Source organism: Vigna umbellata, chromosome 7 (assembly GCF_029865625.1).
Source record: "Vigna umbellata cultivar VRB3 chromosome 7, Vumbellata_1.0, whole genome shotgun sequence".
NCBI classification, from domain to species: domain Eukaryota; kingdom Viridiplantae; phylum Streptophyta; class Magnoliopsida; order Fabales; family Fabaceae; genus Vigna; species Vigna umbellata.
In genome coordinates, this window is record NC_142171.1 from 50,086,904 (window position 1) to 50,113,169 (window position 26,266).

Here is a 26,266-nt window from a genome sequence, read left to right on the forward strand (position 1 = left end):
TTTTGAAAAGTATGAGTGAGTGTTTAACTCTTAAATACAAGATAAATAATAATGTAATTATTCAAAATTTCCATTAACACCTTTTCATGAATTTGCTATCATTTATTTAAATAAATGCTTGCATAATTTACTAATATTCTAATTATCATAAATAATTTTCTTGAAAATGATATTTAGAAAAAATAATAAAGAAAATAATCGTCTAACTTCTTATACTGGCCACGTTTCCTTTCTCTCTCACTTCACACATCGATCACCGAAAACTCCATACATCAAAACTCAAATCGATTCAAATTCTCTGTTTGTTCATTCTTCAATTTTGTCTCTTCGTTCTAACAAATCAAACTTGATTCAAATTCTCTTCGTTCGTTCTTCCGCTTTTATTCTCTCAATTTTCAGGAATCAAACCTAGGCGAAGTGATGAATCCCGAGAAATTTACGCAGAAGACTAATGAGGCTCTCGTGAGTGCTCACGAGATGGCGGCGAGCAGTGGCCACGCGCAGTTCACTCCTCTCCATCTGGCGTCCTCTCTACTCTCCGACAGGGGGAATCTTCTCCCAGGCGCTATCCAACGCGGCGGGAGAGGAATCAGCGCGGGCGGCGGAGAGAGTGTTCAGCCAAGCGCTGAAGAAGTTGTCCTCGCAATCTCCTCCTCCTGGAAGATTCTCAGATCATAGAGTTGCTCAGGAAAGCCGGTGTTGCGGCACCGAAGGTGAAATCAGAAGTCGAGAAGCTTCGCGGCAAGGAGGGAAGGAAAGTGGAAAGCGCCACGGGTAACACAACCTTTCAGGTACTAAATTTAGCTTAAATAATTTATCGAAGAGCTAATAAGATTTTCGGTTTAGTTTTTCCGATTGAATAAACGCAATGAATTTAATTTAGTATATTTTGTACGATTTAAGATTACTATGATAATTTGATAATTTCATATCGGTAGGATGATAATTCCTGAAAAGAAATAATATGATTTAGTTAACTTTGAAATATGAGTTGTACTAGTTTGATATAAAACATTTGTTTAATAAAACGAGTGAAGCATTTAACAAGTTCATATAACTCACATCGTATATATCTCTGTTTTCAGGCTTTGAATACCTATGGAAGAGACCTTGTGGAACAAGCAGGGAAGCTCAACCCGGTTATTGGAAGGGATGAGGAAATACGAAGGGTTATGAGAATTTTATCTAGAAGTACCAAAAACAACCCGGTTTTGATTGGTGAACCGGGTGTGGGAAAAACTGCTGTGGTTGAAGGGTTGGCTCAGAGGATCGTTAAAGAGAATGTTCTTAGGAATCGTGCTGATGTTAGGCTCATTGCATTGGACATGGGTGCGTTGGTTGCGGGCGCAAAGTATATAGGGGAGTTTGAGGAGCGGTTGAAGGCAGTTTTGAAGGAGGTGGAAGAGGCTGAGGGGAAAGTTATTCTATTCATTGATGAGATTCATTTGTTTCTTGGTGCTGAGGGTTTCATGGATGCTGCTAATTTGTTTAAGCCTATGCTTGAGCGTGGTCAGTTGAGGTGCATTGGTGCCACTACGCATGAGGAGTATAGGAAGTATTTAGAGAAGGATGCAACCTTTGAAAGAAGGTTTCAGCATGTGTACGTGGCAGAACCAAGTGTTGTTGATACTGTAAGTATACTTCGTGGTTTGAAAGAAAGATACGAAGGTCACCATGGTGTAAGGATTCTTGATCATGCTTTGGTTGTTGCGGTTCAATTGTCTAGTCGCTACATCACTGGTATGTGCTGCTCTGTTTTAGTGTATTCTTTAATTGGCAATACAGTATATTAGTTTTGATTGAAATTGTAAGTTATTTAAATAAGTTATAGGTTATAGGTTTAAATAAGTTATTTAAATGAATAATTTCGGTTGTGTAGGTCGTCATCTTCCTGACAAGGCAATTGATTTAGTTGATGAGGCCTGTGCGAATTTGAGAGTCCTACTTGATAGTCAGCCAGAGGAAATTGGCAACCTTGAAAGGAAGAGAATGCAATTAGAAGTGGAACTTCGTGCTCTGGAGAAAGAGAAAGACAAAGCCAGCAAAGCTCGTTTAGGAGAAGTAAGTGTTGATGAGCTGCAACCTTTGATGATGAAGTACAAAAAGGAGAAGGAGAGGATAGATGAGATTCGAAGACTAAAGCAAAAAAGAGAAGAGCTGAACTTTGCTCCTCTAGAGGCTGAAAGGCGATATGATCTTGCTAGAGCTGCAAATTTGCGGCATGGCGCAATTCAGGAGGTGGAATCTGCAATTCAAGAGCTTGAAGGGAGCACTCAGGAAAATGTAATGTTGACAGAAACTGTTGGACCTGAACACATTGCTGAGGTTGTTAGCCACTGGACTGGCATACCAGTGACAAGACTCGGGCAAAACGATAAAGAAAGGTTGATTGGTCTTGCTGACAGATTACAGCAGAGAGTTGTAGGGCAAGAACAAGCCGTTAATTCTGTAGCAGACGCTGTGCTGAGATCAAGAGCCAGGCTTGGGAGACCTCAACAACCAATGTGCTCCTTCATGTTCTTAGGTCCAACTGGTGTTGGAAAGACCGAGCTTGCAAAGGCCCTCGCTGAGCAACTTTTTGATAATGAAAATCAGTTGGTTAGAATTGACATGTCTGAATATATGGAGCAACATTTTATTTCAAGCTTGATTGGTGCATCACCTGGGTAAGTGGATTGACTCTTTTCCCTTTTCAGCTTACTGTGATTTTTGGGTGTGAAGTACGGATGACTAACCCACATTTTAAACTTTCAGGTATGTTGGACACAAAGAAGGTGGTCAGCTAACTGAAGCAGTAAGTGTGATACTGTTTGATGAAGTAGAAAAGGCACACATATCTGTGTTTAACACTCTTCTTCAAGTCTTGGATGATGGAAGGTTAACTGATGGCCAAGGCCGCACTGTGGACTTTAGAAACACAGTCATTATCATAACCTCTAATATTGGGGCAGAGCACCTCATTACTGGACTTTCAGGAAAATATTCCATGCAAGCAGCTCGTGATAAAGCAATGCAGGAGGTATATTTCTTGGCACAATTTTTATTACAAATGACTGAGTTTTTTGTGTGTTTTCTTTGTTGTGACTCGTGTCTTCTGAATATGTTTTCAACAGGTAAGAAAAAATTTTAGGCCAGAACTGTTGAAACGGCTTGATGAAATTGTTGTATTTGATCCTCTTTTCCAAGAGCAAGTAAGGAAGGTTGCAAGGTTACACATGAAGGAGGTTGCTTCTCGTCTTGCTGAGAGGGGAATTGCAATGACAGTGACTGATGCAGTTCTTGACTATATCCTTAGTGAGAGCTGTGATCCGGTTGGTATCATTATCATGATGATATTGTAAACATTGTTTACTGCACAACAGAGGCTGTGAGTACTTAATAAGGTTTGTTATGTTTCAGGTTTATGGTGCTAGACCAATTAAGAGGAGGCTTGAGAGAAAGGTTCTGACGGAGCTCTCTAGAATGCTTGTGAAGGAAGAAATTGTTGAGAACTCAACCGTTTACATTGATGTTGATCCTGCGGGCAGCGAGCTAATCTACCGGGTGGAAAAGAACGGAGGGTTGGCTAATAACTCTGTATGACCAAGAGAGGTTCAAGTTGATGCTTTTGGTTCTTTTGAACAATTTCTTTTCATACTAAGTTGATGATTTTCTTTTTTTAAGCAACTTTTTTTCTGCATGAGAGTTGTTGAAGGATGAATATCCCTATTGTTGAATTTTGTTTCAGGACATAAGCTAAATATAAATTGAATGTTATTTTCCTAATCTTGAATCTCACTCAAATCACTTTCTCAGCAAATTGCAAGTTTATACTTCATTTTTTGGTGAATATTAGTATTGGTCAGAAAATAGGTAAACAAAGAAGATTTATTAAGAAAAATATTTGTTACTTGATATTAGAATTATTAAAATTAATTTTCTTCTGAATGAACAAATTGTTTCATTATTTATGTTTATGAATTTAAGGACGTGCTTGGAAATTCTTAAAATCAAGAATCATTTATATTAATTCATAACTACATTTAACAAGTAATTTAATTCTAAAAAATCTTAAGAATAAATTGAGTTCACAAAAGAACAAATACATACACACACTAAAATAAAATCAAAATTAAACTCTAATAATACTTATTCAAATTCAACGTCCACAACATTACACTTTAAAATCAATTATAGGTTATATTAAATTAAAGAAACGTATGTAGTAAACGATATCAATACACACTAAAAATATACAAAGAAAAAGGTTTAGTCAACATTTACCAACTTTCATCCAACTTAATTCACTTAAAAATCCAACATTAAATTATAATTCATTATTCAGACATATAAATTTGGCACGATACTATAATATATAATTCTCATAATTTTACTAAAAGTTTTCTATTTAAAGAAATTGTAAATCTTTACCATGGTTTGTTATATGATAAAAATATGTTAATATATAAATGATTTTTTTTTTCTATTTTTTGAAGTACATACAAACATAAATTTATGGACACCATCGATCTCAAACTATAATGCATTATTCTCACAATTTTACATAAAAGTTTTTCTATTTAAAAAAGTTATAAATCTATAATAATTACACTTGTTTGTTATATGATGAAAAATATGTTAATATGTAAATGATTTCTTTTTTCTATTTTTTGAAACACATAAAAACATAAATTTGTGGACACCATCGACCTCAAACTATAACGCATAATTCTCATAATTTTACATAAAAGTTTTCTTATTTAAAGAAGTTACAAATCTATGGTAATTACACTTGTCCGTTATCTCATGAAAAATATGTTAATATGTAAATGATTTCTTTTTTCCTTTTTTTTTGAAGCACATAAAAATATAAACTTGCGGACACCATCGACCTTAAACCATAAAGCATAATTATCATAATTTTACATAAAATTTTTCCTATTTAAAGAAGTTACAAATCTATAGTACTACACTTGTCTGTTATCTGATGAAAAATATGTTAATATGTAAATGATTCATTAAGAGGTGAGGAACAATGTTACAAGACACCTTTTACACATTGTGTGGGTTACCAGAGGAGACTATAACTAGTTTATATTTTTACCTATGACATAGCCAACAAGGTGTGGAAAATGTGCAATAGATGGATAGGTATAAGCACTACACACCATAATCAATTACATGTTCATTTCCAAAAAAAATATCCATGTTTCCTTTTAACAACAAAGGGAAATATCTATGGAAAGGATTATGGATTTTTGTCAAATGGAACATCTGGAGTCATAGGAATAAAGTTGTTTTTAGGCAAGGAAAAGTTGATGCAGAGAAAAATTTCTCTATGAGAAAATTAAGAGTGTGGACATGGATGAAACACAAAATTTCTATTGTGAAGTTTTCATACGTAGAATGGTTTCAATGCCCAATTGAGTGCATTGGATATGTCTCATAGGTAGTATAGAGAGGTATAACTTAAACATAGGGGTAGCTAAGAAAGGGAGAGATAAAATAACTTGTAATAGAGAAAGAAAGGGAATAGTATATAAGATACTGGAAATGCTTGTGTTTGTATCCAAATTTTGTGTAGGTATTTTGAAGCTACCACTAAGGAAAACAAAGTTTTATACCCACTGTAAAGGCGTACAAAATGATTTTGAAAGCTGATTACAGAAAGAGAGTTGAACTGGTGTGAAAAACCTTGTAAAGAATGAAGCAATACTCTAATAAGTGTTTGATGCAGTGTTTTGATGTGTTAGTGCACTATTGTTTATAGGACTTAGATTGGCTAATATTTTGTAATTTTTTTCCGCAATATGTTGGGTTGGGTAGGTATATTTCTAAGCTGATGTACAAGTTTGGCAGGAAAAAGTAATTAAGAGATATATTATCACAATCCATGTTGTAATTATCATGTAAGGGTAATTGTACCCCAAGTACTCCATTTATAAATATATGGTTTTCTTTGCTCATAAAAAAAAAGTTTAATTATGTTTTTAGTCCCTATTTTGGTATGAAAATCTCAAATTGGTTCAATAATTTTTTTTGTTTTGATTAGGTCCGCATATTTGAAAAGATGATATAAATTAACAACGTTCACTAGTGCAACGAAGACATACGACAACGATTATTTTCACATTATAGCAACGGTTTCATAACCGAGACATATTGAGATAAGGTAAAAAATGAAATATTTTTGGTCTTTTCTTGTTGAGTACAAACAAAGTCCCACATCGGATAAAGTATGAAATACACATGGGTTTATATACACATAACATACATCCTTTTGGAGCAATACCAAAAGCAAATCCATGGTTTTATTAAAATAGGTTATTGATCACTGAATACATGAATTCAAATTTATTCAGGATTAACCTGGTTTTAATAAAACATTTTTCACTTTATCTTTCATACTATGTAATATAGTATATTGATCGATATTAATAGAAAAATAAAATTATAAACATGAATTTATAAAGTTTGAATTTTATTTGAAAACCTCATAAAAACCATAACATATATCAAAAGTAAATAGTTATAAAAGTAAATAAATATAATATATCGTATTTAAATTCACAACAACAAATTAAATTCCTTAATAATAAAAATATCTTAAAATAATCAACCATAATAAGGAAAATATATATTTTGAACCCAAGGATACAACCTTTCTTCTTCTTTTTTGCTTTTAAAAGAATATTAGTGAAAGTATATGAAATTTTCTTTTCGGGGTTGTACAAAATGTGCCTATTTCTTTTAAAAATTAAATAAATATTGTCATTTTTAGTATAATAAAAATAATAATGTTACATGTGTTTAAAATTAAATTAATATGTTATTAGAATCTTTTGTTTTTTATTTTTGTTTTGTAAGATTATAATAATTGATTGTTCTTTCAAAATTAACTGTATATTAATTTTAATTTGTTCTTAAGAAGTTTATGACACCAATACTGAAAGTTAAATACGTATTTAATTACCTTAAATATTAATAAATTTGAAACGAAATTATCTGAATTGAAGATTTTTACAAAACAATGTTGTGACTTTTTTATGTAATAGTCATATAAAAAATTGACTATTTACCTTATTTTAAATATAAAAAAAGTTGGTATAATTTATAAGAATAATAGAGAAATGTTGTTAAGAAAGTAAATAAATAATTTTGATGAATTTATTGTTAATTTTCGTTAGTGGGTTGACCGAGATAGGTGGAAAGTTCTTAGTCAGTCAGAAATGCATTGTTTTGGCATATGCTCTTACACTAATTATTAAACAAATCTCAATCATCATCATTAACATCTAATTACGCCAATTAATTATTATTAGTTATTCTTTTTTCAATTTACCTATTAAAGTAAAAGTTAAACTCATGCCTTTGTCGGTTGTTATGCAATATTCCAATTTCAAAGTCTTCATTTCAGAGTTAACCACTCACCACCATCAACTAACAATTTTAAAACTATTTTCTTCAACTTAAGGAAAAAACCTTTTTTTTCAATGAGGTTTCAATTTTGAAAAATTAATTCAATTAAATTATTTTGTGTTATTATTTTACTAACAGTGTTAGATTATATATCACGTATCAATTTATAATTTTTATTTATTTTTAATTTGTTTAAAACTTTTTTGTCATCCATATGTTATTATGTGGTGTGTCACCTGACACTTAGGGTGCAACATATTACTGATCATGTGTCCTTTTTTATATTTAATTTAAATTTTATATTCGTTTTTCTGATTTTTTTTAAATTAAACAATATTATTTTCTTTAAAACTAGACTAAATTTATTATTTGTATAAATATCATATTGATATTTATAGTAAAATTAATTTTTTTATTAAATATTTATAGAATTGTTTTTAAATAAACTCTATTGATATTATTGAATTTTATTTAAATGAATTATTTTAATCCTATAAAAAATATAGACTAATAATATAGTAGTTTTAAATGCTTATTCTTTTTTAAATGAAACTTAAATTTGTTTAATAAATATAATAATATTTATATGATAAATAACAAAGTATTATCTAACTTAAAATAAAAAATAAAAAAATAAAATGTAGAATAAATATTTGCATATCAAAATTTAAAATAAAAATAATTAAGAAAAATCAAGTTTTATATATAATAAAAAAATTAAAATATACAATAATTTAAATGATTAATATCTATTGTCATTTCTAGTGCACCTCCACTTTTTAATTAATATCCAACATCAAATAAAACACTTAATTCTAATACACCCCCTTCTTACTCTAAACACACTCCCTTCTATATCTATATTTTCAAATGGACCCCAAAACCATTAAATTTACATTTTCTCTCACTTCCAAAGTAGGTCCCACTTTAAGTCACTCATTTCTCACCTAAATCACTCTTTCTCTCTTCATTCTACGTAACACACACCCCATGCATTCCCATCCTCTTTTCTTTTCTTTTTTTCTACCCATCACGTAACCACTCACACTTCTCCCACTCATCACACGGCAATCACATACACACACCTCTCAAACTTTCACTTTTTCTTTCTCAACTAAAACTCAAAAACCACCTTCATGCTTTCTTATCTTTTTCTATTCCACTTTCAAGAAAGGCCATTGAAACGTAAATTGCCCATCATATCTCCCCCATTTTCTTTCTTTTTTTTCTTTGCTTTCAAAGGCCAAGCTTCTTCCTTCATGATCTTTGGTCCTCTTCCAACAATGAAAGAGAATTCTCAATACTCTCTTACCCACACTCTTGGTTAAAGAGTATAGATAAATGCTCTTTAAAGTATATATAATTCTTACAAGGTAATAAGAACCAAATAGGAGTCTCTTTGGTTTTAGGAGGGTTTGAACTTGAGACCAAGCACACACACCCTCCCATGCACACTCACATTAAACACTAGATCAGGCTCTATCCGTTGATATATATTTTGTTTAGTTTTATTTATTTTTTGTCTTATAGTTTTCTTTATTTATTCTTTTTAAATTAGTTATTTTTTTAATGTGTATTGATTTTAATATATTATGACTTTGTTTGTTATAGAAATGGTAAGAATGTGAAGTGCATCTAGGCTAAAAGTTCTTTACAATGTGAAGTCAAAATGAGAACTCCAACATCGGTTTGTAAAATGGAGGTCTCCCCTATAACGAAAGTCCTTTCTTATCTTCGAGTACACCATGGTCAACACTGAGCATTTCTTTGCCATCTTTCACGATCCACGGTCACACAATACTGAGCATCTCTTGTTCTCCACCTCTCATGATTTATCTAGCTATCTGTCACTCGCCACTTGCCACGACTTCACCTGATCATGGAGAGATGTACTCGTCTGAGCCCGATCACCAGACCTGAACCATGGGGACAACACACACATAGATCTCCACACTGGTAAAATATTGTCCGCTTTGGGCCAAGCCCTCACGGATTTACTTTTGATACCACTCCAAAAGGCCTCTTACCAATGGAGGTATCTTATGAGTATATAAACCCATGTCCATCTCTTGTTTTATCTGATGTGGGACTTTGTTTGTACCAAACAGAGAGAAGATCAACTGGGTCTAACATGGAAACAAAAATTAAACAAATTTAGAACATGTTCAAAATTTTGTGATAAATTATGGTTTGATGCCTATATGCGATATTTCTTACGATGACACCAATAAGAGCTTGATATTGGCATTTGTTGAGAGATGACATAAATCGTTAAACATTTTTCATGTCCTTGTCGGTGAGATGATCATCATATACTAGTTTATGTGTATGTGTTGCTACATCTGCCTATAGTGGGACAATTATATTCGAATGAAAGTCTTAGACTTTGAAGCGGCTTTGGGTATGATCCTTAACCTATTAGGCGTGGATTGTGCAAGTGCTACATCTGAGCTGAGACAATGTCATGGTCCCCAAGTTAGATTGAGCTGGTTAAGAGACATATATAGCAATTGTGTTGAGAACCAGTAGTGAGAGTACGTCGCATGGGCTACTTGTTACATCTTGTTGGATGCACTATTTTTACGGATAAAAGTGACACCCTCATCCGTGTGTCGTACTTGTTTCTCTTAAGATACTTGCAGTCATATGGCAAATATGTTTGAGGAGTTGTTGCATTAGTCCACTTGTACGAGCAGTTTAGGTGACAATGAGGCAGATTTTCAACCGACTTGAGGCAATGGCACATTTGGATGATTTCACATATGATGGGGTGATGTGAGTCATTATCAATCACATCGAATTAGTTGTCCGCATATGGCAATCAATATGTTTTTTGGTTGGATTAAAGTTAGTCTGATTGTACACTAGCATCTACCCAAACGCATGTTAAGGCAATTTGAGTATGAGCAGTCCCTCTCGCGCTCGTCAAATGTTGTTCTAGAGGCTGTCATAACAATCATTGATGATTGTTGGTTGCACTTTGTTGAGCTCGTGTATGTGAGGAGAGGATTGTTGGAACAAACAATGATTGATTTTCATGATGTATACGAGGACATTATACCTTGGGGTTGTACTAATGAGACATTACAGATAATTTGTGTGTCGTGTAAAGAACATGCATCCACCAATAGAGGAAGTTGAAATGTTTGTGATAGACGTTCATTATCATCTGGCTAGCAACATCTTTTATTATGTATTTGATTGTTTTGAACTTTTATGTAATATTTGGAATGTCACAACTTTGTTTTTATATAATTTAAGAACTTTGGTAATTTCTACATAATTAGTATATTAATGGAGAAGATATGAGTTTTAATGTACATGAGAGTAGTACGTTTGTCAAATAATTAACAACAACTTTGTATTTATATAATTCACCTTATTTTCTTCTTAGGTCTACCTAACAACATTCTTTTTTATGGAGGCCACACATCTGAATATGGAGTAATGTCCCACGTGTTTTTGTTGTTAATATGATAGATAATTGATGAGTAAATTTCTTCATAAGTTGACTTCTGAAAACAAAAAGGTATCAAGTCTTCTCCATCCATATTAGAAACTTCATTGTTGTTAGTGAATGACAATATGGTATTCTAATGATGCTCCATTTCCTACAAGTGCATGAATATTCGTCTATATTGACCAATATGCCATCCAGGGGCGTTGTCCTTTTGCACCCACACATATCAACCTCATTCTTCTCTTATAATTTTTAACAAATTTTAAATTTCTACCATTTTCTAATGAATAGGTTTTTATTTTACATCCAAAAAATCTTATTTTTCACCAAAAATATGTCCTCAATTCCCATTTAAAATTAACCATACTTTTCGACATAGAAAAGGTCATGAACTTCCCATAACCCTCTACCTTATTATTTTCTTCATCACTATGTGTTGCACTAATTAATTCTTCAAATTGCCATTCATTACCTAACAAACCTCTCTCATTACCACAACTTATATCGTCATCATCAAAATTGCTATCAGACATATCACTCCATGATGACCCTTCATATTCATGTGAAAGGCTTTCCACTTTAATGTGCAGACTACCAGAATAATATCATTCTCTTAAGTCACACTCAACATTTATGTCAGCTAGCCTCTCCATAGTATCATTATTTACATCAACATTACCATCATCACCTAACGTACTCCAACCGCGAACATCAACTTCTTCCTATACAATTGAGGTAGGTTCATATTCATGTCATCCCTCTCTTGTGTTCAACACCATCTCCTTCGTAGTGAGGGACCTCACCCTATGTTTCAATATCACCTTTAAGACGTTCATCACATTCACCCTTGTCTTCTGACACATCAACATCTACCTCACAATTAACCACCTCTGTTTCAGTCTCACGTTCAACATCACATCACATTCAACTATCCCTTGTGACGCACCAACATCTTGTTCACACTAAGCCACCTTAGCCTGTATTTCAGTTTGACCTTCAACATCAACATGACATTGACCCCTTTCTTATGTCATACCACCATCTTCTTCACATTCACCATCACCTACACGTACACCTTCACCACTCTCATGTAACACAGGTGAAACTTCTTCTTTAGCTATTTCATCACCAACATATTCTAGCATGTGTATCACTTAAGATTCAGACACTATGTGAACCACGAATAAATGAACCTAACCATTTAAGCTATATAAGTTGACCATGTACATGGCTCCGGTGTCATCACACAAAGGCTTCAACCTGTCATCGACCACAAAACCTCCTCCTACACAATACTACAACTCTTTGAATCCAACATACCTCAACATTTTCACTACACTTTACTACAACAAAGTAACTCCAAAGGTTTGGGTCAAAACTTAAGGTATCAATTTACCTTTCATACTTCAGTCTGACATTGTTTAAGAACTTTTCCCCATGATAGATAACTACCTCAAAATCCTCCTCCATCACACCCAACACAATATAAATATTTCTACACCTATAGAATAATAATATACCAACAAAAAACAACACCTATTAAACGCAGAATGCACTGAAAATGACACACCAAAAAGAACTTTAAAAGTGGACCGCAACACAATAAACTTAGAAAGGCATGTCAACATGGTGGGACAAACGCAATATTCATCTTTGGAAAGACAAAAGTCATACGACTATAGAAATCATTGATGAATAAATTGAAACCCAATACAACATTTACTCACCTCTGACGCAATTCACCTCAAACCACCTCGTGATTGACCTGCAACCATCTCGTGATTCCAAGCAACAACGTCCGAAAGATGAAGTTAAACACATAAATCTCTTCACTGAATAATAATTTCCTTCATTTAATCCGCAATTTCACTCTATCAAACCTCAATGTGGATGATAGACCCCTAAAGTGCATAAGTGAACCCTAATTTTACAAAATACAAATTTGCTCAAAACATTCCCAATTGATTTTAATTAAATTTCACTAAATTTTTAATGTTTAAAATGTCAAAATCCATATCATTACCCTACATCAATGTCCTAAATTTGTCACGTCTTTTAATTAAACCATGTCATTGACATTTAACATCGTTCAACCAATTTAATAATAAAGGTTCAATTGCATTAATTTTTCGTATATAAGAACCCAATTAGAAAACAATTAATAATAAAAGTTCAATTGCATTAATTTTTCGAACCCAATTAAAAAAAATAAGAAACTAATTTAAGACAAGTCTCCATGAATATTTAACCAAATATAATAAGAAACTTCTAAATTGAATTTCAAGTAAATAAATAATTTTATTAGAAATAAAAAATAAGAGCATGATTGTATCCGTAACGAAATTCTTCTGATCTACAATATATAATAAATTAAAATAAATTTTACAAGCAGACTGTTAAGCTTAGCTCTAGCCCTATGTTCCGCACTGTACAGAAGATTCTGCTGCACGCGTTTAGAAGTAGCCACGTCTATTGAGCAGCAGCAACTCAATTCAGGTATTGAACATCACCAACATTAAAATTCTATGGCGTGTCCCTTCTCCAAGGTGTGATTATAAATTTCATGGGAGATAAAAGTTTATCTCTTATGCCGCCTTATGTCAAATACATCTTGTAACATCCCAAAATACAGTAATCACTATAATTCAGAATTAATTACAATTAACAGTAATCATAAACAGTCTTTGCATTAAAACAGAAATAAAAGCCTACTGGCTAATATTTACAGTAGCTGCTCCAAAATAAAACAGCAAATTACAGTGTTCATAAACTAATCAAAATATAAAACAGTTCTGGATAAAACGCGTCTGCAGTACTGTACACAGAACTGTTAAAATACAGTACAGAAATAACTAACAGCTACTATGGATCTAATCTCTACTGCTCCGATTTAACTTCCACTTCTACCAAGTTGGCATCCTCCAAATTTTCTTCTTCCAGCATTGTTTCAAGGGATGCACCACCATCTGCTCACATCCACAACGGATGATCATTGCATTTGACAAGACGGAAGTACATGGACAATAGACAACACAATGGAAAAACGCAAGGGTAAGCTTATAATATTTAATTTATACAATTAACACATACGTTCACATATCAATTCAAGCGTGCAGCACATAAATTATCAATTCGCAATCATAAAATAAATATAAAAGACAGACTGTCCGGACTGTATGAACCATGTAGTTACAAGCGTCCATGCACCCGAGTGGTGTACAAGCCGGGATATACCTAATCAGCTACCACTCGAGGTTAGCCCCTCGCCCATATCTAAGCGATGAACGAAGAACCTCCTGCCATTCCCACGCATGACTACCCCCTTCTACGTGAAGATGAGTATCACGGAATATCAGGACGGACAGCGAGTCCTAACTTATCCAGGTTCATACTTTACCATTCAATATTTCACATTCAACACATCAGAGACGTTCCTCCTTGGAACGCTCTTTAATATCCACTTCCAATAATTTCTTCAAAATATATCATTCGTTCATAATAACCAGTTCTCTTTATTCCCTTTCTCATTCTGTGTTTCATTCCCTTAACATTTTACAACATTCATCCTTTGATCAAATAAAACGAAAGTATTACAGTACTTTTGACCACGCGTTTCTGAATAAAAGAAACGAACCGTGTACTCACTTAATACGTTTCAATACTTAATAATTTGAAAATACTGATCTTTAAAAGAGGTGGATGATACTTAGAAAGATTTTGAGTGTACAGAGTTCAGGTAGAATCCAAAGGATAAAACCAGTAAGAAAATGTTTAGATAAACAACCAATATAATTGAATTTCAGATAAACAGCACTGCCAGTCAAAGAACGAACGTTCAGAATTTCAATTTGGACGAACATCAATTACGTTCGCTCAGAACTCAATAATAAGGACGAGCGTTCAGTTAGAACCCGAACCCTGCTGTGGACGAACGCTAGGTCAATGACCAAGCACGAATCAGCACTAACGCTGGTTATAACCCAAGCGCTTTATAGGACGAGCGTTTCGGTATAGGACCGAACGCCAACTTTGGACGAACGTTCAGTATAAGGACGAACGCTCTCTAGAACTAACGTTCGACATAAGGTCGAACAACAATAAGGACGAACGCTCGACATGAGGCCGAACGTCATTGAGGACGAACGCTCGACTTAAGACCGAACGTCACTTATTTATAAAGTTTTAAATATTGATCTATACTGAGCAGAACGAACGCTCATTCACTCAATTGGGGGACGCTCGTTCTCGAGCAGAATTCATTCCAAATGAATGAATTCCAATCTAAGTCATGTTAACCAAAAACCGAACGGTCTAAGACCGTACAGTGACGAACGACCTTTTAGCAACAGAGAATGATCAGAAAATTTAGATTTTTCACACTTAGCAGAATTTTTCCAGATTTCCATTTTCCAACTTTATACTTCCATTTCAGGTTTAATTCCCTTCAAACATCATCATCATGCAGATTTCAACATTTAAAATCATTCCAACCACACAATAGCCATTCTCCATTCATCCATAATCAACTCAACATGCATTTAAATCAAATTCAACATCAAATATAATTCATACAAGCCGTATCAGTTTATGACAGATTCATCCAAACCAGAATGCATATCAGATATCAGTGATCATTTCTAACAACTCAACTTCATATTTTTCACACATGCAAAACAAACCAGAAATCATATTCCATATCAGTAAACGTTTCTAAATACTCACACATCATGCTTTCCATATATGCATCTCAGATCATAAATCAAACAGTATAAATTAAACATATAAACTTCCCTTACCCGGATTGAAATTCAAACTTGTCCTAGGTGTAGAAATGGCTTTGTCCAACACTTTTTTTCTTATGATCTTGACTCTTCCGAACTAAAATCTAACCAAATTTTACAGAACACTCAGTATACCAGTTTGCATGCAACTAAAAATCCTATTTTCCAGAAACCTAAAGGATGAACTACCGCGAAGAGACTTACCAGGTTGGATTTAATTTCTGTTCGGTCCAAAATGAAGATCAAGGCTGGACGAACTCTCCTATGGTGCTGAAATCGTGATTGGAGAAGAGATATAAGTTTTTACAGTAAAAAGGAAGTTCACTGTTTCAAGAGAGAAGTTGGAGAATATGAAAGGGTGAGTTTCAGAGGTTGAAGATGAGTTCGTGTAAGTGAAAGTGTGTTTTCGAAAAGTCTGATTTTGTTAAACCAACGTTAAAATTTGAGAACTACTCACATGTAGCCACATGCACACCAACTCTGATTTCAGAAACTTCCAACATGACAAGTGGCATGCTTGCATGCAGACTTTAGTGCGTTTTAATGAAATCAGAGAATGATGGGCGTGGTGTTTTGTGCACGTCAGAGGGAATGGGATCAGTCTAGGGAGTGGTTTTAAATGGCTGGGAATGAGGTGGAAAGCATTAAGAGTGATGTGTCAGGATTAAATGGGGCTAATTATTAAGGGTCTCACACATCTCGACACCAGCTATAGCCATTCTAGAACAAGAAATTTTTCAAAATATTTTCAGAACCTGTTTTCTTTCCCTCCTGGTCTTCTCTAGAAGAAATGTTGGATCATTATTCCCATTTCCAGAAAGGATGAATTGCAACCCATGCGTTCATCCGTATTTTGCATTGGAAGTACGAATACTTTGACTGCAACTTATAATTGTTGACTGGAGAATTGTTCAGTTGAAGAAGTACGGAGAATCAAGAACCTTCTCTAAGTCAAACTCACCTCTCTTTGGCAATGAGGGGAAAGCCAATCCTGGATATGTAGACTCGAAGCCCTCGAGCAACTGCCAACAAATCAAAGTTTCATCATGAAAATAGCCTGAGTTTTGTTTGGTATAAAATGAAAAGAAGTTTTGAATTACACGAACAATATATTTTAGAGTGAGTTTTTACTTTCAACTTAGATGTTATCTAGTTTAATATTGGCCAACGATACTTTCATAATAAACATAGCATTCTCTCAATCAACATCTGTAATAGTTTGTAGTGGGATCAGCTGAGCTTTAAGTGCTCCTAGTTCACACGGAGAGTAATTTATACATACAAAGCGAATAAATAAATAGTCAATTCAACAATAATGCAAGAGATAGATAAAAGGCACAAGACTCGCACCAAGAGGGGTTTGGAGAGGGTCGATGCAGGTAGGCTTGCAACCATAAGAACAGTCTATTTCCAAGATTTAAATTCATGACCTTGTCCCTAGGCAGCAAACTTACAGTCGCCCAAGACTTGACATCAATTCCACCATAATATAAATTTAATTTAAATTTTCAGGCAGTAGAAACCTTCCAGTTCTAGCGCTTGTGTCCTCAACCAAATACCATTATAGCATAAGGCCAAATCCACGACCAATCATGTATTTAAATGGCTGTTAATGAACGTGTGCATATGATGTCTGTTGTGAGATCCTTAATAATTAGCTTAAATTAATCCTGGCACCTCACCCTTAATGCTTGCCACCTCATTCCCAGCCATTTAAAACCCACTTCCTAATCTGATCACAATTCTGTCTGACGTGCACGAAGCACCACGCTCATCATTCTCTGAAACATTAAAACGCACTAAACTCTGCATGCACACACGCCACTTGTCACGTTGGAATCTTCTAAATCAGAGTTTGGTGTGCATGTGGCAACCTGTGACACGTTCTTCCAATTGAACGTTGGTTTAACCAAAACCAGACTTTTCGAAAACTCTCTCTCACTTGCACGAACTCATCTTCAACCTCTGAACTCACCCTTTCATCTTCTCCAACTTCTCTCTAAAAACCCTAAACTTCTCTCTGCTGTAATCCTTACGTTTCTTCTCCAATCGCGTTTTCAGCACCGTAGGAACAACCACTGCACTAAGAGCTATCCATTGGACCGAACAGCTTCAAAGACTGACACTGGTGAGTCCCTTTCGTAGTTCGTCCTTAGGTTCTGGAAAAATAGAGTTTTAGTTGCATGCAAACTGGTATTCTAAGAGTTCTGTAATCTGTGGTTAGATTTGGTTCTGGAAGAGTCAAGAATCCTAAGCAAAACGTAGTTGGACGAAGCCATTTTATACATCTAGAACAAGCTTGAATTTCAATCCGGGTAAGGGAAGCTTATGTGTTTAATTTATACTGCATGTTGTGTAATCTGAGTTGTATGAATGAAAAATGTAAGGTTTGAGTTGTATGGATGATCACTGTTATTATGCATGTATGAACTGCATGATGTTTGAGCTGTATGATTGACCACTGTTATGGAATCTGGTTTTCTGATCTTGATTTATCTGTCATGAACGATCACTGTTTGTGTGGATTGTATATATTGTTGGTGGTTTTAAATGCATGATGATTTGATTACGAATGAATGGAGTATGATTATGGTAGAGTTGGAATGATTAAAATGTTGAAATCTGTATGAGAATGATGTTAGTGATGAATTAAATCTGGAATGAAAGTTATAAAGTTATAAATTTGAAATCTGGAAACTTCTGTTAAACTTGAGAAATCTGGAATTTTAATCTCCCCTCTGATAAGTGACGCTCGTCCCTGTACGGTCATAGACCGTTCGGGATTCAGCAAAATAACTTAGATTTGGAATTCCTTCATTTGGAAGGAATTCTGCTCGAGAACGAGCGTCCCCAATTTTGTGAATGAGCGTTCGGTTCAGCTCAGTATAGATAAATACTTGAAACTTTACAAATACGTGACGTTCGGCCTTAAGTCGAGCGTTCGTCCTTAATGTCGTTCGACCTAGTGTCGAACGTTCGTTTTACAGAGCGTTCGTTATTATATTGAACGTTCGTCCAAAGGAGCTCTCAGTCTTAGATTGAGCGTTCGTCCTAGATAGCGCTCGGTTTATACCAAGCGTTCGTTCTGATTTGTGCTCGGTCATTGACCCAGCGTTCGTCCAAAGAGGGTTCGGTTTTATAACTGAACGCTCGTCCTTATTATTGAATTCTGATGCGAACGTAACTGGCGTTCGTCCAAATTGTTATTTAACGTTCGTTCTTGGACTGGCAGAATTGTCTTCTGAATTTAATCATATTTGGTTGTTTATCTAAATATTTTCTTACTGGTTGTATCCTTTGGATTCTACCTGGAGTCTTTATACTTAAAATCTTTCTAAGTATCATCCATATTTTCTAAGATCAGTACCTTCAAATTATTAAGTGTCGAAACGTATTAAGTGGATAAATGGTTCGTTTCTTTTGTTCAGAAACGAGAAGGTAGGAGTACTGTAACATGTTGGTCCCTATTGATTAAATGGTGAACATTCGTGAATTTAAGAGAGTGGAACATAGAATGAAAATGTGAAAATGAGAAATGTTTAATATGGACGAATGATATGTTGAACGAATTATTGGAATTGGATTTTTACGAGCGTTCCAGGGAGGAACGTCTCTTATATGATTGAATATTGAATTGGTAAGGTATGACTGTGGTTAGTTAATGCTGGCTTGGTCCATCCTGATTTTCCGTGATACACCTCTTCAAGTAGAAGGGGGTAGTCATGCGTGGGAATGGCAGGAGGCTCTAGTCCATTGAGTACTCCGGACAGATAGGGTTAACCTCGAGTGGCAGCTGGGGATTGATCAGTTAATACACCACTCGGGTGCAAGGACGCCTGTAACTACATGGTTCATACAGTCCGGACGGTCTGTCTTATTATATGTCTTTCTATGATTATTATTTGATGAATCACATGCTGTATGTGTGTTTAGAATTGTAACTGTATGTGTTGATTGTATAAATTAAATATTATAAGCTTACCCTTGCATTTCCATTGTGTTGTCTCTTGTATATGTACGTCCGTCTTGTCAAATGCAATGATCATCCGTTGTGGATGTGAGCAGATGGTGGAGCATCCCTTGAAGCAATGCTGGAAGAAGAAAATTTGGACGACTCCAATCTGGTTGAAGTTGAAGTAAAGGCCGAGCCTTAGAGTGCTCGTTTGATTTAGGCTGTATGTGTTAGCATAGTTATAACGTTCGGCCACCTATTTTTGTAAGGCCGTTCGCCTTATTCATCTCAGATGTATTTTGGTGCTCGTTAGTTTATGTATTTAAGAGCGTTCACTCTTGGTTTCATTGTATGCGTTTATACGCGTCCTCTGTACTGATGCCGTTAGGCTTTTAATCCTGTTTTAATGCAAAGACTGTTTGTGATTACTGTTAATTGTAATTAATTCTGAATTATAGTGATTACTGTATTTTGGGATGTTACATCTGTCTATTGGCATGTTTCAGAAAAATTAACCACATAGCAAGTTTCTTTTCCTTTGCAGTTTTGCTTTCATTTTACATAATTATATTTTAAATATAGAAAAACATCGTTTCACCCACAATTAAGGTCAACTGAAATTTGTATATGCTTGATAGTGAGAGAAAAAAAACATCGTTTCACCCACAATAAGTTTTATTCCAAGTACTTCAAGAAAATAAGCATACAATTCTTGAGCCAGAGAAAGTACTTACATTTTCAAGTATGGGCATGTTATAAAGCTCCACAAATTTTTCTCTCAGAATTTGATTCATTTTCTCAACGTCGCAAGGGTGGGTCCAAAATGAATCATGAACCCCTGCAACAATAATTTCACAATAATTAAGCACTAAGATATCACTTCTTAACAGACATTTCTTCTACAGACACTGGCCCCAGCCCCTCCAAATTTATCGAAGTTCAGCTTAGAATGTGAATAAATGTAAATATATTTATAGAACCTGAAAACTAAAACGGGTTTTTTATTCATAAAAATGGATTAAGGTAAGATATTGTGTTATTGGTATTTTACAGATTAGATGTCTTGAGCATTTCAATTGCAAGTTGATTCAACCACGGTTTCAAGAACTTTTGTATACTCACTATTCAGAACACATTTAATGAGACTGTTGAGAATCAGAACAGCATATTTTGTTTGCTAAAGCTATGTCTTATTTATTTTAGAGGGAAAAATATATCCTCTCTCTTCATGCATAACTGATGTAATAAGTCTATATAAAGTCATATACGCTGTATGTTCCTACACACGGTATACAGTCTAATGTATATTCACTATTTTAACAAAGACAAATTCAAAGGAATGAGTTACTCGAAACTAGATATGACGAAAAACCAATGAGTACAAATCTCAGTGATGTAAATTTTAATTATGAGAAAAAGGAAAAGTGCATTACAAAGAAAAAGTATATCATATAAAACTCACCCTTAGACTACGCACACATACCCAAAAAGCAGCTTTATGAAAGTTTTACAATACAATAACAACCATAATGTTAACAATGCCCTCAAACTCGAGCACATAAATTATATGCACCATGTTTATAACATGTAAACTGAATTCTAGACTCTCTCAAGAACTTAGTAATTTTTGTAAGTTGGTCTTGGAGTTGATAAATCCAGTTAAAGTTCCTTGAACAACAACTTCTCCCATGATAAAATGACTATAGATCTCTATGTGCTTGGTCCTTATTTGAAACTCAGAATATTTAGCTTCTACAATTGATCAAGCAACACGATTTTGTTTCTTGCTCTTCTAGGAGACAATATTCCCTCCAATGAATATACAATATCTTATGGTGAATCTTCTATCAATAGGACAACCAACCTAATCTACATATTGTGTTTTATGTTAATTGGGGAAACGCAAACTTTTGATATTGGTAAATATTGTTGATATGGCTTTTTAACAATATAACAATATATTCTATTTACCATATTTATGTTTGGTTGTCATATATACTTGTATCATTCTTCGTTATAAATATATTACCATGTGTGTTTTAAACACAAGGGAGATTAATCTTATACCTAATTTTACTATATTCAATAGTTCTCATAACAATCTTTGACCTTGAGTCAGAATGCAAACAACATCACTCCAGTAATCAGTGTGAGGATTCTGGATGAATTGACTAACAACTCCAACTACATAAGAAATATTAGGTCTTATAATATTGAGATAAATGAGTTTTTCCACCAACCTCATATAACCATCTTGATTTGACACCTAGGTCTACCTTCAACTTCCGATTTGGATTCATAGAAATATTAATACGCTTGCAATTTTCCACCCCCATCTCCTTTATGTCAAGAGTATATTTTCTTTGTGAAATAAAAATACCTTGCTCTGATTGAGCCACTTCTATGCCAAGAATATACTTCAAATAACAAAGATCTTTAATTTGAAAATGGTTGAGTAAGTGGTCCTTTAGTTTAGAGATCTTAGTGGTATCAATCCCTATGATAACCATATCATCAAAATAGATAGACTATTAGATAAACACACTTTCCAAAAGAAGTACAACAATAGAAAACTAAATGATCTGTCTCACTTCATTTCAACCCAGAAACCTACACAGTATGACTAAAATTACCAAATCATACTCAAGGTGATTGCTTAAGACCATTGAGAGACTTACACACTATACTGGACTCCTCTTGAGCAACAAATCCAAGAGGTTGGTTCATCTAAATTTCTTCCTCAAAATTACCATGAAGGAAAACATTTTAACAGGGAAGCTAATGAAATGGCCAATGGGCGAATAGTACCCAAAAAAAGCCTAGTTGTGGTGATCTTGGCCACATTAGAAAAAAGTATCACAACAGTTAAATCCATAAATTTGTGTATATCCTTTAGCTTCCAATTGAGTTTTAAAGAGATAAACTTCACCACTTTGCACAACATAGACCCATCTGCAACCAACCTTCCACATGACATTTATTGCATTTCATCAATCATGGTTAATCGCCATCTAGGATGATCAAGTGCTTCATGAACAATTTTAGGAACAATGGTGATACACAATGAAAAAAAAAACAGAATATGATAGAGACACACTATGGTAACTTAAAAAACTATAGGAAATGGATTATGTGTAGATTGAATACCTTCCCGAGTAATAGGCTAATCTAAAGTGGAGTCATTGAACGAGTTGATATAGAAGGATCCATAGCATGAGAGTTTGTTGGAGGAGGATATGGATCATGAGAGTTCAAAAGAATGGGAGGAACTTTGTGCCTCGTATTGGTATGTGAAGAGAGGTGGTGGAGTTGTCAGATTGGTAATCAGTTGAGTTGGTGTTAACAAAACCAAAAATAATTAGAGGACCACAGGTTGGAACAAGGAGAACATATTGAATGGAAATAGGGGTCTTCTTGGAGGACAAGAAAAGGGTTGTCCTAAGAATTGGTGACATCAATTGACATAGTATCTTTTGGTAGTTGGCGAATATCATTTGTACCCCCTTTTTTAAAACGAAAATATCCCCAAAATTTAATAGCCTTAGCATAAACTTTTTCTAAATCTGGAAAGACATTATGAACAAAACAAGTACAACTAAATATACTCTAGGAGAGAGATGAAATAAGAGATCATTTGGAAAAACAGTGGAGTGAGGAATTTGATATCAAGAGATGAAGTCATTTTATTTATTAAAAAACAAGCACAGAGAGAATTGCATCTCACTAATGATGCACAAGAGATTTGCATTCAACATTAGAAAGCATGTAACTTGAATAGGTGTGTATTCTTCCTCTCTACATGCTGTTTTGTTATAATGTATGAGACAAGTGCACTAATGTATTTCATGGCTCTCTCTCTCCCTCCCCATGGAAGGCTCTCTCTATTTGTTAGCCATTGTCGCTACTCCCATTTCCTTGTGCAATTTCAGATTTAAGGCTCGCAGTAGAGGGTTGAGTCACGGGTTTTAGCTTTGTTATTTTTATTGCTGTTTCTATGTTGGGCCTCTATTTAAAGTCCAACAACTTCGTTATTACATGTAAGGTATAATATATCATATAACCAAGTAGAGTTATGATAAAAGAATAGCGGTATTAGAAAAATATATATTTTAAAATATATATATATGATAAACTAATAATAATATTCCAGTAAGAAAATATAAAAAGTTATTTATAGCATCATATAATATCAAATTATTATATCATTTATGAAATCTCTCATGTTTGACAGCATTGATTATAGTGAAGCTGGTTTAAAGAAACTTCTATTGTACTAAGATTGAATTTTCTATCTCACAAAAAGAGAGCAAATAAGCAATTTTCTAAAAAAAAAAACAAATTAATCACTTATTATACATATATCAATTCTATAAGTTTCCCTATTGATGAACTTCACCAGAAAAAAAATGGATCTGGTTAGATGTATTGCAGATGTATTTTGTATATGGGTTAGGGCCATCCCTAGGTAATGCTAGTATGATATATGTATACATGTTCCTCAGCCTAGGCAACACACCAAAGGGGAATTCTATCACATGAATATAGACTATTTCTCTCTACAAATTCCATGAGAAAGGAACTCCTCTAAACGCAAGCGTCAAGAAAACTGCACTTTCTTTTTTTCACAATGGCAAAAGTAATAGATTTCAACTCCATCTGTACTTCGTGGTGCAATTAAAAAACACAAGACAAAACAAACAATTCCAATACCTTTAAAAAGTATAACAAAGTACCAACTACTATTTATTAATATTTTACTCCAAAGGGAAACTTCACATATATTTGTTGTCATCTTTGGTAAAATGAGAATTTCAAACCTGCAAAACATAATCCAGCATCATTGCAGGCTAGAGCAGTCATCATCATGTGTGAACTATCCAATGAATGTACAAAGTTAGGAGGAAATGCACTTCTCTGCTTCTTGACAGATACCTGGAATACAGTCTTAATAACCAAAATAGTTCAGAAAGAAAATAAAATTGGGATATAAAGATGTTTACACTTACAGCAGTCCCCTCCCTCTGCAAAGCCAAAAGCTGAAGAGATGTTCTTATCTGCCGTAAATGGTGAGATTCATTAGTAAAACATATGGAGATCAACCAAAAACTTAAAAATCCATATAATTTGATTGAAATATATAATTATTGGCACCTGACAATAGTTTCATATTTTCTATAATTTAAATTGGATAAATAGTCAGTTGAGTACATTAAGTATTGTCATGTTTCATTTTTTAGTGCAATAAGAAGAAAAAAAAAAGAATAGCCTTAGTACCAAAACTTTGATTCCATTAGTTTTGCTTGAACTCTGTTAATGTTTGAAGTAATTGAGCATGTGTTCGGTCTTTAGTAATTGTCATGTGTGTTTATTGATTGGAATATCAACATTAATATGGAATCAAAACTCTAGATTTAGAATACATGTGAGTAGAGCTGGGATAATTGCCAGGTTAATTATCATTAATTTCTATGACGACATTTGCATCCCCTTCATATATTTGGTTATATTTTTAGTTGATATGAGATCTCCAACAAATACTTTAGCATCTATGGTACCTCTAATCTTTCTAGAAATATGCACATGTTAGAGGTGGTAAGAATTTGGAATGGATCAACAATACAACATTTAAGATAATAAGGCTGAAAAAATGGGAAATATTTGGGTGATTCTAACAAATTGAATGTTACAGCTAATTGTTGTTGTCTTAGATCCTAGATATAAAATGAGATAAATGAAATGGACAAAAATGATCAACTTTTTGATCCAAAAAAGACAAAAGATTGTTAAAGTCAAAATTGGATATTTCTTTGAAGTTGGTGTTTGGTGAATATAAAAGTCATAAAGGGGGAACTCAATGTCACACAACAAGCACATGTAGACAAACCTAGTTACAAGAATGATCCATATGGTTTGAATAAAAACTTTTCACATAAATCCGAGCTTCAAAATTATTTAAAGGAAGAACTTGATATAAGTGCTGATTTGTATATTCTAGATTGGTGGAAAATTAATTCATCCAGATTTCCAATCCTTTCAAACATAGCACGTGATTTATTAGTTGTGTTGTGCCGATTTCTAAGTCTGCATTCAGCACAAAAGGAAGAGTATTTGAGCCATATTGGAATTCTCTATCACATGAAAAGGTGGAGGCATGTATTTGTACACATGATTTGCTAAAAGATTCACCTTTACCATCATTGTTAGACCTATGAATTTGAGGAGCTTCCTTGTGATGACCAAAGAATGTTATTACAATATTTAAGTAACAAAAGTTTTACATATTTTTACAGAATTGGTTTCTAAACAAGACGTTGGCTGGTCAACCACTATTTCTCTTGAAGTATACTGTAGGATTTAAGATTATAGTATTTTATTTATTTTTCTAGTTAAGTTGAACTAATTCAAGATTACATTTTTTCTGCCAATAGCTACGCGACAATCATTTTTCTGGTGAGGTCATTATATATACATGCAAGTTTTAGGATGATTTTGTAAGTTAAAGAAATTACAATTTAGAATTCAGTCAAATATAATCTTAAATTTAGTTAGTTTTTGACATATTAATATATTAGATAAAGTAGTTACTTCATTTTTAGAAAATATGGATTCAGTTGTCTCTTCTTTTTATAACCCATGTCTCATGGTTTCTCTTCATTTCAACACCACCAAAATAAA

At 33.8% G+C, this 26,266-nt stretch overlaps 2 pseudogenes across 1 annotated transcript in view; one reads left to right on the forward strand and one right to left on the reverse strand.

Moving 5' to 3' along the window:
* The first annotated feature begins 234 nt into the window (after positions 1 to 234).
* Positions 235 to 3,765, forward strand: LOC124820143 (chaperone protein ClpB1-like; annotated as a pseudogene).
* Positions 3,766 to 13,526: 9,761 nt separating this feature from the next.
* The window catches only part of LOC148196526 (65-kDa microtubule-associated protein 6-like), a 16,636-nt pseudogene continuing 3,896 nt past the window's right edge, over positions 13,527 to 26,266 (reverse strand). Inside the window, exons 7-11 of the transcript XR_015781037.1 lie at positions 24,598 to 24,697; positions 24,409 to 24,523; positions 20,326 to 20,429; positions 16,601 to 16,661; positions 13,527 to 13,824 (exon numbers count right to left, since the gene is read on the reverse strand). The product of XR_015781037.1 is annotated as a 65-kDa microtubule-associated protein 6-like (transcript). The remainder of the gene's footprint in view (positions 13,825 to 16,600; positions 16,662 to 20,325; positions 20,430 to 24,408; positions 24,524 to 24,597; positions 24,698 to 26,266) is intronic.